The sequence below is a fragment of the Prionailurus bengalensis genome, chromosome D1 (genome assembly GCF_016509475.1).
Source record: "Prionailurus bengalensis isolate Pbe53 chromosome D1, Fcat_Pben_1.1_paternal_pri, whole genome shotgun sequence".
Classification (NCBI taxonomy): domain Eukaryota; kingdom Metazoa; phylum Chordata; class Mammalia; order Carnivora; family Felidae; genus Prionailurus; species Prionailurus bengalensis.
Window position 1 is genome coordinate 7,337,347 of NC_057346.1, and position 13,206 is coordinate 7,350,552.

Sequence of the window (13,206 nt, forward strand, 5' to 3'; positions counted from 1 at the left end):
CAGGCTCTGCATGAGGGCTTGATCTTGTGAACTGTTAGATCATGACCTGAGCCGAAACAAAGAGTCGGACGCTTAACTGACTGAGCCACCCAGGTGCCCCTCCAAATATTACATTTAGTGTTACAAATTTCCTAACAAAACGGCAGGGACACATTCTAACATGGGAGAAAAATTAACAAAAAATCACCTGTCAACTGCTTCTAATGGCTGTCAAAATTTGTTTTTAATGTTTAAGTGCCAAGGAGGGCAGATGGAAATTGTATTAATCACTGCATGCTCAGCATGCAATTTGCCAGGAAATCAAAGGACAGCATAGAGCGTTGAGAAGAACTTTTTTCTACATGCTATTCTTTTGAGAGATAAGAATATTAGAGGTCAGGTTTTATAGTGGTATCTATGATCCTTCTATGAAAGTGGAAAAGGACACTTTTAAAATGCCTTCCTAGAAGGATTCTTTTCATTTTAAAGAAAACATTTGCCCTCCATCGGTTCTTAATTTCAATTTTATGGAGTCTCTGAGTATTCTTCAGGAAAATTGTGATTGTTGGAGGAAATTGTAGTCTCTGAGATGTTTCTAAGATACTTTTGTATGTGGTGTCAGCACAGGTTGGCTTTGCCCGAAAGCTTGAGTTCCAGCCTTAACTTCGCTGGCACTGGCTGCGTGATCTTGAAATCCTCTCATCCTGTGCGTGTGCTCGTGGTATTTGTTTCTCTGAGTAATCTTGGATGGCCCTTTCATCCTTCCACGTTCTGTACTTAATAATGGCAATATCTTTTATCAACATTAAATGGCCTTGCAGACCACCATTTTATAAATGGTGTGTTTTTTAAGAGTATCTCATTTTAAATAATTAGACATCGTCCAAGTATGTTTTGATGAAACATGGTACGGAAGGCTGGCCTGTGACTTTTCATTTGGTATTTTTTGCTTAGCTAACATTTGTAGACAATAGAAGGCAGATCTTGGAAATTTTACTGTGCATGTAGTTGTGCACATGGCTTGGGCTGGACATGATAGTGATACTTGTTATTTCTCTTTTAGTTAAGGCATATCCCATGCGTATCTTGTGATTTACTAATGTAAGTCAGTTTAGAAAAATGGCAGACACTGGAACCATGTATAACCAGTAGCAGTGATTGCTTTGTCTTGGGGGGCTGAGAGGTCAGAATTAGGATCTCATACTGTCTTACAAGAGTGTGTCAAAAATGGCTAACTTAATCAGGCACAAAGCCCAATTTGAGTTTAGTATATGTCTTAGTTCTGTTATTGCAGTTCTTTGTGAAGGGTTTAAATCATCCAGAGATTCTGTTTGTGTAATTTAGAGTATAGATGCATGAGTGTGTTTGTGTGTAATTTTTTAAATTGGTGCTTCACTGAATAAGCACTATTCTGTGGCCTATGTTTGTTAGACTTTCATGATGAATGAATTTTCAGAAACTCTGCTTTAAATTACACAAGCCAGGCTGCCAAGTAATTTGTTAATATTGTAGGTGCTGGAGCCAACTATAAAGTTCTCAGTTAAACCTGGAACTAGATATTGTTGAAGGCTATTTTGATGCTATTTCATTTTATTCACACAAATTCTGGTAAATTAGCTCCTGGTGCATTCTTGCTGAGTCTCTGCTGTCACTTGGAAGGAAGGTGGTAGAGGCGTAAATGGCAAAGTATAGTTGTCATGTTGCCTTATGAAAGTGGCATAAATGCTGCCCCAGGTCTTTTTACTTAGTTCATTACCACCGTTATTGTGTCCCTTAACCCTGTTACCTGAACGGCCGTGTGACACAAGATAGCTTTTCCTTTTAATGTTACTGGGTTTTTTGTATGCCTGTAGTATTTCTAAGTTCTAGAAGAATTTCACAAGTTGTAGGAGACAACAGAAATAGATGTAGCCAATTTGGGCACAAGTTAGAAATGAAATCTATACTGTCATTTTTTGAAGTCTAAAAAGAGAGGAAAAAAAGTATGTATCAGGCCCCATTTCTCTAAATTGCTTCCAGCTGCCTGCTTCCTAATATAGAAATATTTATTAAAAGTGGCAGGTTAAAAATTGGATTCCTAAGGCAAAATATGACTGGTTCCATAATTTTGTTAAAGAAAGGAAGCATCTGAGATTTCACATTTATGGTCGCTTTTTTTTTCTTTCTTTAAAATTTATTTGTATTTTTGGGGGATGGGGTGGGGAGAAGGGTGTGATGTGGAACAAATAATACAAATTTCCTGGCCAGCAAAACAGAATAGTAAACAGCTTGGACAGTTTCAGTGAACTAAAGAAAATTTCTTAAGGTACCAGATGAGAAATAAGAAATTATTCTTTATGTGTTCCAATAGTATAAATGTGTTCAGAAAGGTAAGAAGGAAACATTTAAGGTAGTAAATAGACCAAAGACAGTCATGGATCTGGGTGGCCATGAAACTCGGGGATGAGGCTTGAACTCAGGAAATTAGCAAAATAAAATATGGCGTGGGTGGAAAAATGAAACTGAAATCTTACCTAGACTAAATGGAGGCAGTGAAAGATTTAAAGAATTATTAGACTGAAATGCTATGGAAAGGCTTTTTAAAATCAAGGAAAAATTGGTTGATTTTGACAAATTGTTGAGGAAGATAAATATATTGAAGGGAAAAAACCACTGATGTTTGAGGATTTGGTGGGGGAACTTGTATTTGAAGAATAGGAGAAGGAACAGAGGACAATAGAAACTGTATCAGGAATATATTTGAAACTTACTTTTCTGAAAGCATTTAGTAGTTAAGGTGGCAGGTACATACTAGTCAGAAGAGTTTGTTAGGTTAAGAGATTCTTCTTGAAAGTATCCCAGATTAAGGGTGTGGATTCAGGAAGTAGAAATCCGGAAGGAAGAATCCCTTAATGAAAAAATACTGTGTAGAATGATTGTGCCTTATTATCGTCCATAAGCAGGAGGGAAGTCCAGACAAAGCTGAGATCACTGCATATTTGCATGTTTTTTTTAAAAAAAAAATTTTTTTTTCAACGTTTATTTATTTTTGGGACAGAGAGAGACAGAGCATGAATGGGGGAGGGGCAGAGAGAGAGGGAGACACAGAATCGGAAACAGGCTACAGGCTCTGAGCCATCCCAGAGCCCGACGCGGGGCTCGAACTCCCGGACCGCGAGATCGTGACCTGGCTGAAGTCGGAAGCTTAACCGACTGCGCCACCCAGGCGCCCCTGCATGGTTTTTGATCTGTTGGGAAAAACAGAAAAATATTTGTCTGTTTACCTGTTTATGTTGACCTGTTAAGATGATTTTTTAAAAGAATCATGAGTATTTCATAATAAATATTTAGTCATGTTGCTTAATGTATTGTAGTATTCAATAACTATTTTCATCAACTTATACTTTAGAATTGCAGTTTACAGACTTCAAAGAAGTCTTATTCAAAGAAAATAAGTCTTATTCAAATTTTCTTACTCAAAGAAAATAAGTAGTGCCTGGAGTTATTGACGACACAGAATAGAGATTTTTACTTATGGTTTGCTTCTTGATGTAATCAGAAGGGCTAATCTGATACTCTGAAATATGAAGAACTTTGACAGGATGTGTGGGCTCTCATTTATATGATTTTATGTTTGAAATAAACATCTATTATCTATAATATATTAAAAATTGGGAAAGATTTCTAGAATGGTATTTAGGCTGTCTTCTAGGTACAATTTATGAAGTGTCAGTAGTCAAGTAATGACACAAGTATCATATACAAATTCTGTAACAGCTGTGATTCTCATCAGAAGGGAAGTAGGATTGGGGCCTTGTAATTTGAAGTGGCATATTTGGTATTTAAAATTGATACTTGGATGTGAAAACCGTTATTTTAAAAACCAATACAGATACTGCATCAGAAAGTAGAATATGAAAAAATCTTCCTTAATGGACCATGAACTGGAAAGTTGAAAAACGGTGTAAAGTTTCTAAGAATAGCAGTTTTCAAACATTCTTTCAAAGTTGATAGAAACGTAAAAGGCACATATTGAGGAAAATTATGATGCTGTAACTTGACAGTTTGAACAAAAATCACCTAAGCATTGTAGAGTATAAACAACAAAGTCAAGTACCCTTTGATTTAAATTGTGCAGCCTTGAACAGATTGCCAAATTTGTCAAACCTTTGGTTTTCTAATTAAAAAAATTCTCAGGACCCAGATTTGACTCATAGTTGTTATGAGCAGTAAATGAAGTAATGCTTTATTCCACTGGGAATTGTTTCACTAATTCTTGGTTCAAGAAGTACTTACTGAATGCTTCCTGTGTGCCAGCCTCTCTGTGATGCTCTGGGGATACAAATGGTAATACAAACGATCTTACCCTGGTGAAGATTACAGTCCATTAGGAAAAACAAATCAGGAACCCAAGTGGTGACTCTGGCTTTACCATAATGGGGGCAAGGGCGCAGGCCAAGTTTGATAACAGGCCGCTGCAATACAGTCAGCCGCAGACTAATGTAACTGGGACTTGGGTAGTGGCGTCACTGGCTCTCGTCATTCTCTCCAACTCCTCTGTCCCCGATTTTAGCAGTATGACTCAATTTATGCATATTACCAAGGTTTATTGTAGCTTGCCTTCCATTAAACTTTAAACAGTGACATTGGTAAATGTGGACATTTTTAAGAAAAATCCTGTGGATTGGTTAGACCATTTTATGAGATTATTTTCATAATTTATAATTTATAAGCACTCTGTTTCATAGCATTTTAGTTGACCGGCACTTAAGGGTCTCTTGTGTCCTTCCCGTTCCTTGCATTGCCTGCCTTGGGCCCCGCCCTCCAGCTGCTGTGGAATTCTGGGACTGCTGCTTTGACTTAAGTTTACATTTGTGGAGGACCCTGAAAAGAGAAACTGCTTCCGTAACAGCATTTTAAACTGAAGTCTAGTTATAGTCTAGATGGCTCTTTATTTTTAATTATAGTAAAATACGTAGAAAATGTACCACTTTAAGTATAGAGTGCAGCACATTCCCGCAGTCATGCAACCAATCTCCAGACCTCTTCTACACCTTTTAGGTGGCTCTTAATTTTAAGACTATAGGTTGTGCGAAGATTTCACAAACATACCTATTCTACTTACTGGTGGTGGTGTTTTTATTTTTTCCCCTAGCGTTATTGAGGACTAGTCGATCAATAAAATTGTATGTGTATACAACGTGATTGTGTTTTCATGTGCCGTGTGAAATGATTACCAAGATCAAGATAATTAATGCACCCATCACCTCACAGTTAACTTTGTGTGTGTGTGATGAGGATGCTTAAGATCTGTTCTCCGCAAATTTCACGTATACAATACAGTATTTTAACTATAGTCACCATGCTATACATTAGATCTTCAATTTACTCATCTTATAACTGAAAGTTATGCATCTCAATTTCTCCCTCTTCCCATCCCCTGGCAACAACTGTTCTGTGTTTCTGTGACATCAGCCTCCATTTCCCCTTTTTCTTCTCTATAAATACTCTACATATAAGTGATACCATATAGTATCTGTCTCTGACTTATTTCATTTAACATAATGCCTTCCAGGTTCATCCATATTGTCACCCATGGCAGGATTTCCTTCTTTTTCGTGGTTGAATAATACTCCGTTGTATATGTCTACCACGTTTTCTATTAATCCATTTATCCTTTGACAGGCACTTAGGATTGTTTTTATGTCTTGGCTGTTGTGAGTCATGATGCAACAGACATGGGGGTGCACATACCTTTCCTAGAATTGATTTTGTTTCCTTCGGATATATACCCAGGAGTGAGTGGTATTGTTGCATCATATGATAGTTTAAATTTTTAATTTTTTTGAGGAACTTCCATTCTGTTTTCCACTGTGGCTTAACCAGTTTACATTCCCACCGTGTACGACAACAGGTCTCTTTCCTCTACACCCATGCCAACACCTGTTACCTCTTGTCTTTTTGATGATAGCTATCCTAATAAGTGTGAAATGCTATCTCATTGTGGTTTTGATTTCGTTTCCCTGAAGATTAAAACTCCCAGAAGAGAACATAGGGGAAAAAAATCTCCTTGGCATTAGTCTTGACAGTGATCTTTTGGACAAGATGCCATAGGCACAGGCAACAAGAGCTGAAATAAACAAGGGGTCTGTATCAAACTGAAAAACTTCTGTATAGCAAAGGAAACAAAAAGGCAGCCTAGGGAATGGGAGAAATATTTATAAATCATGTTTCAGATAAGGGGTTTCTGAGATATATGTATAAGGAACTGATACAACCCAAAAGCAAGAACAAACAAACAAAGTAATCTAATTAAAAAATGGACAAAGGACTAGAATAGACTTTTTTCCAAAGAAGACATACACATAAATGACCAATAGGTGCATGAAAGCATGTGCAACATCACTAATCATCAAGGAAGTTTATTTATTTATTTATTTATTTATTTATTTATTTATTTTTGTGTAGGTAAAAATAAATTTTTTGTAACTTAAATTTTTTTTAATTTTATTTTTTTAAATTTACATCCAAATTAGCATACAATGCAAAAGTGATTTCAGGAGTAGATTCCTTAATGCCCCTTACCCATTTAGCCTTTCCCCCCTCCTACAACCACTCCAGTAACCCTCTGTTTGTTTTCCATATTTAAGAGTCCCTTTATGTTTTGTCCCCCCTCTCTGTTTTTATACTTTTTTTGTTTCCTTTTTCTTATGTTCATCTGTTTTGTCTCTTAAAGTCCTCATATGAATTAAGTCATATGATATTTGTCTTTCTCTGACTGGCTAATTTCGCTTAGCATAATACACTCCAGTTCCATCCACATAGTTGTGAATGGCAAGATTTCATTCTTTTTGATTTCCAAGTAATACTCCATTGTATGTATGTGTGTGTGTGTGTGTGTGTGGGTATGCCAAGTAATACTCCATTATGTGTGTGTGTGTGTGTGTGTGTGTATACACACACACACACACACACACACACACCACATCTTCTTTATCCATTCACCCATTGGTGGACATTTGGGCTCTTTCCTACTTTGGCTATTGTGGATAGAGCTGCTATATACATTGGGGTGCATATGTTCCTTCGAAACAGCACACCTGTATCCCTTGGATAAATACCTAGTAGTGCAATTGCTGGGTCGTAGGGTAGTTCTATTTTTAATTTTTTGAGGAGCCTCCATACTGTGTTTTTCAGAGTGGCTGCACCAGCTTGCATTCCCAAGGAAAGTTTATTTCTTAAGAAAATATTTTGTAGATGGGTTTCAAATCAAATGCCACATAGTACATCCTTAATTTATAGTGTAAAATTAGACTGTGAATTCTTGTAGCTCAGTAAATTTAGGATGATGAAGGAATTATGCTTACATAGCAGGTGTGTTGTTTTTTTTATAATGGTTTTGTTTTGCTTTTTAAATCTTCAGTTCTAAGGTATGATTACTTTTGGACTCTGAGGCAACAGTACTTATAAATGCTATGAAATGCCCATACTTTTAATGTGAGGTCTCAGGTTATAATAAGTAATCTGTAAGGTCTTGACCAGGGTTGAGAGTTCTTTATTTTGTAGGTTTCCTTCACTTTTAGGTAAAATTGTTATTATAAATCATTAATTATTCCATGATGCATATGGGAGCTACTTTAAGGAAACATAAACATCTGATTTCTTTAGAGTATCTTCTTTTAATTCTGACTTTGATATCTGTATGGTTTTTGCTTTTCTTTTTTTTTACAATGATACTTTGTTTTTTAATTTTTTAATGTTTATTTATTTTTGAGACAGAGAGAGACAGAGCATGAGTGGGAGAGGGGCAGAGAGAGAGGGAGACACAGAATCTGAAGCAGGCTCCAGGCTCTGAGTCGTCAGCCCAGAACCCAGTGCAGGGCTCGAACTCACGAACCATGAGAACATGACCTGAGCTGAAGTTGGACACTTAACCGACTCAGCCACCCAGGCACCCTGCACTGTTACTTTTAATTTACCTCTAGGATGTATAGTAGTAATGCTTATATTAGTTTTTGTTTTCACTGATTATATTTGAATCTTGTTGTAGCTAGTGTTAAAACTAATACGGTCCTTCTCCTCGCAACCTTTTATCTTCCAAGTTATTTGTGGCAGCCTCCTACAGCTGTCACAAGACCTTGAAAATTACTTGATGCTTTATCAATTTTGTATTTTATGATATTTTCCTTTTTGAATTTTATTCTGATGTCTAGCATACATGTCATGAAGGAAGTGCAAATGGAAATGAAAATTGTGTTTTGATGTTTTACATCTTGTCAGGAAATCTTTTGTTAAGCTCTTTGGTTTAAAATTTACAAATTTCATTCTTTTATCAATAATACAAAGTCTTGTAGTAAAAATACAACTTACGCCTAACAATAAGTATACTTGATATTTTTAATTACTTAATAGAAATTTAAAGTGTTAACAAGCAGCACTTCCCCCCTTATCCAAGATTCAGTGTTGAAACTTTTACAGAAAATAAAATCTGAATTTTAAGAAGTTAAACTGCTTTTTGAAAAGTCATATAGTGGAAAACATATTGGTAAGTATGGTACAAAAAATATCCAGAAAATTTTCTTATTTTAAACATTGATTACATTAAAATTAAAAATACATGTTTAGCAAAAAAACAAAACAAAGTCCAAACAACAAAATATTACCCTTATGGTAGAAGTCTAAATGTAAATGATGCAGTGGGAGAAAATATTGACACATTTTTAACAAATGAAAAGATCTCACGAATTAATAAGTAAAATGCTAGGAATTCATTAACGGTCGATAGTTGATAGTACCGTTGAAGATGATACACAGTGCACAGGAAAAAAAAATGTCTTTGGAAAGATGTTCTGCTATGCTTAAAACAAGATAAATGCAAATTAAAAATTTCATGAGATACTATTTTTTCACCTAATTGGCAAAACATAAAGCCTAATATCTACTTTCTGAAAATAGATGTGGAGAATCAGTTACTCTCAAATTTTTGGTGGGACTGTTAAATTTTGTTTGACTTCTCAGGAAGGTTATTTGGAAATACTGAGTTGAACTTTAAGTGTACATACTCTTTGAGTGCTTTAACTTTTAGAGATTTATCCTGGGTAAGTGAATGCCTATGTGGATAGCTCATTTAGTACTTTGGTGTTCTTCATGTATACTTGATTGTGGGTAGAATGTCTCTGGAAAGGATATAGAGAAAGGTATTAATGCCATTTGCTTCTTGGGAGGTAAACACTGTGGCTGCAGAAGACATGAATGGAGACTTTTTAACATGATTAAGGCATGAATTCATAAGACATGAGTATCCTTTATTAAAAAAAAGATGAGTATGTATTAGCTGCTAACAGTAATGTTTAAAAAAATTTTTTTTAATGTTTTTATTTATTTTTGAGACAGAGGGAGACAGAGCATGAGCAGGGGAGGGTCAGAGAGAGAGGGAGACACAGAATCTGAAGCAGGCTCCAGGCTCTGAGCTGTCAGCACAGAGCCTGACGCGGGGCTCGAACTCACAGACTGTGAGATCAGGACCTGAGCTGAAGTCGGATGCTTAACCGACTGATCCAGCCAGGTGCCCCATAAACGTAATGTTTTAAAGAAGGACATGGTCCTTAGTTAAGCTAAGCCACATATGAAATACACCATCAGTGGACACCCAGAAGATATTTGTTAATGCCACACATTGCTTGGGTGTTTGACACTCATTTTAGACATTTGTCTCACGTGGAAATTTTCCTGGACTCCTCTCCTTATCCTAGACTAGCTAGGGCAGGTACCCTGTTGCATAGATTCATTCATCCTTTTTATTTTTTCTGAACACTTAATACATTTGTGATTAAATAGTTAAAGACATTAAACAGTAGAAAATATTTTTTTCCCCATAGAGTTAGGCCAGGGAGGATTGGGAGTCCCCCTGTCTCTTTCATTGCTCAGTCTCCAGTGTGCACTGTGGTGTCTTGTGTGTGGACGATACTCTGGGGCGTATTTGAATGACTGAAGAATAATTCTCAAGTATTGGAGTGAATCCCCAACCTGTCAATGAAATAAAATAAACATGTGTCTTTTCACCCATTTTGCAATTTCTATTCTTTACAGTGGCTTCCCTAAAATGAACAAATTTGATTATTTTGATGCAAAGATCCCCAAGTGTTGTTACATAATTTCAGTGGTTTCATGGGTCTCCCTAAAGCTCTTGATATGGACCTGAATCATCTCAAGGTTACACCATGCAGGGCTGGTTTTCTTTCTTCTTTTTCTTTTTAAATATTTATTTATTTTTGAGAGAGAGACACACACAGAGCATGAATTGGGGAGGGGCAGAGAGAGAGGGAGACCCAGAATGCAAAGCAGGTTCCAGGCTCTAAGCTCTCAGCACAGAGCCAGATGCGAGGCTCGAACTCATGAACCATGAGATCATGACCTGAGCCAAAGTCAGATGCTTAACTGACTGAGCCACCTAGGCTCCCCGAAGGTTGTTTTTTTTAACTTATCTTTCTTCTATTTTGGCAGTTTTTGGTATTTTTGCTTTATGACTTTTTCTCTCATTCCTGGGACCAGGCCTTTTTTGTATTTTGTTCTAAAAAAAATTTCAAACATAAAGAAAAGCTGAAGAAAGTGCACTTTGTACACCAAAATATTCACTACTCATTCTATAATGAAACTCTTACCATATGGCCTTTATCATGTAATTCTCCAACTATTTATCACACTTTTAAATTTAATGCACTTCAGAGTAAGTTGCCAATGGTATTACCCTTTGTACCGTATATACTTCAGCCTGCCTGGCATTCATTTAAGTTCATTACAGGACTGTTTTCTGAGGTAGAAATTTATGTGCAGTAAAATACACCAATCTTAAGTGTAACATTTGAGGTTTGACAATTACATACACCTGTGTAACTCAAACTCCTATCAAGATCTAGAGTATTACCCCCAGAATGTTGGCTCTGATTGCTCCTCAGCATTTTTTTTAAAGTGGTGATAACTTACTCCTGTATAATTGTTATTTTTACGTTGTAATGATCCTCTGAGTTTGTGCTATTTGATCAGCATTCTCTCTGATGACAGAACATTAGCCAACCCAGGATCCTCAAGAATTGATCTAACCCTAAAAAGCAAGAAGATCAAGTAGGAATAACCCTGTCACCAACCCTGGCGATTGTGTTGGTGGTGTTCTTTGATAATTGTCTGTGGAGAAAGGTGGGGGTAGGAGTATTGGCTGGGAAGAAGGAAGTGGGGGTCTTATTAATGCCCTGTGTTCACAAGGTGACCTACAGGTGGCAACTTAACCTCAGTTGGCAATCAGCTTCCTAACACCCTGGTCTCTTTTAATGTAGAAGTTTTAATGCCACACAACTTAGTTAATTACCCTCAGAAGTGAGAAAATAAGGACTGTATTATTTCCTAAGGAGAATAATAGTAGTGTATCTCAGAGCACAGTGGTGGGGAGAAGGTTGTGAGGGATGGACAGAGCAGTTTAGGGCCCTGTGCAACCTGGTGGCAGCATGCATGCAGTTGGGGCCAGTGGGGTTTGGGAGGAGTAGATGGAATATCCCATGGGAAGAAGAAATCTGAAACAAATTGAATTTATTTTCATAGAAATCTTGTGGGGTGCAGGTATAATGGGATTGTAACATTATTGATGTCTCTCTGATGTAATAAAAACTACTTTAGAGAAGATGAATCTTTTCGTAAGCGTTTTATAGATTTAAAATCTTAGTATGTTCTTTTTTTTTTAATGTTTATTTGAGAGAGAGAGAGAGAGAGAGAAAGATTGAGAGAGAGAGCGTGCGCACACATGCAGGGAAGGAGCAGAGAGAGAGGGGGGCACAGAATCCAAAGCCAGAATCCAAAGCCAGGCTCTGAGCTGTTAGTCCAGAGCCCGATGCGGAGGCTCGAACCCACGAACCGTGAGATCATGACCTGAGCTCAAGTTGGATGGATATTTAACCCACTGAGCCACCCAGGTGCTCCCCAAATCTTAGTATGTTTTTAACTTTGACTTGATACGTGGTCTGAGAAATAAGTGTAATTAGATGGTATGTTTTAGGAACCAGAACTATAAAAAGCAGTGTTAGTAACACCCACATAACAGAACCATTGTACTTAAATTATCATGTTGCAACTTTCTTGTACTTAAATTATCATATTGCAGATACATTAGCTAATTTTCATAATAAGCATTATTGTTATCTAAAAACGTAATGTATTAATAACTTGATACAAACCTCTGTTGTAGTAAATTTGTTATTTTTGATGTCATGGTACTTTATTTTTAAGCATTTTTGTATTCATTATCAATAATATAAACTTTTTAAAGTGAATTGTTCTTTCTGTTTATTGATTACCATAATATAGCAGTTATAAATAATGTCCATCTTCTCAAAGCTTGTGATAACTCTTGTTTCCTAGATCAGTCCCTCCTTTCTTAGTTTTCATTGGGTGGTTACCTATAACACAGTGTTAAAAAAAACAATCAGTTAGGAAGCTCCAAGTCTGGGATTTTGCAAAGTAAACCTGTATGCAGTTGGCATGATCTCTTTAGGTAGCTTGAAGAGATCACTAGTGGTATTTGAGGTTTATTTAATACTTAGATTTTGTATATTTTACATTTATTATTAAATTCTCCCAGCCAACCCTATGAGATAGAGGTACTATTGAGGGTCAATTTATAGCTAAAGCACAGAAGTTAAGTAACTTGCTCCTACATAGCTCATAAGTGGTAGTAGAGCTTGAATTCAAATTTGTTGTCTTCACTGTTGCACCAGAAACTTCTCATTCTGTCTACTTACTCACCTGATGAAGCCTGCCTTAGATTAGTTTACCAACCACCGCCGGTGGTATTCCTGGATCTAATGTAAGAAACGTGGTGCAAATCCCTCTTAGTGGTGAGTTTCTTACTGTCCCTCTCTCATCTGTGCAGGCTGTGGTATGACCTCCACAGCTCCCCATTTCACATGGCTCCCTCAGCATTCACTTAGCATAAGTAAGCAGTGGCTTCGTACGTTCACTACCTTGCTGTGGTGGTTTGAGGATGTTAGGTGGGTTCTGACCAGGGTATCCTGCTAAATTATTCTGATTCCATCTCACCTTTGGGCACAGCTTAGTTACCAAAGGCTTTTCCCCGTGTTCATATAGTAAATTAGTGTAATGGGAGGAAGAATGTGGAATTGCAAACAATGTATTGCAGTAATTTTGCTTTCCAGGTAAACATTCTCCTACTCTGAAAATTTAAGTTTGCCCTTGGAATTAGAG

The 13,206-nt window shown here is 36.8% G+C and overlaps 1 protein-coding gene across 1 annotated transcript in view; it reads left to right on the plus strand.

The window, feature by feature from the left end:
• DDX10 (DEAD-box helicase 10) overlaps positions 1 to 13,206 on the plus strand; it is a 281,218-nt gene that overhangs the window by 145,929 nt on the left and 122,083 nt on the right. The window lies entirely within an intron of this gene.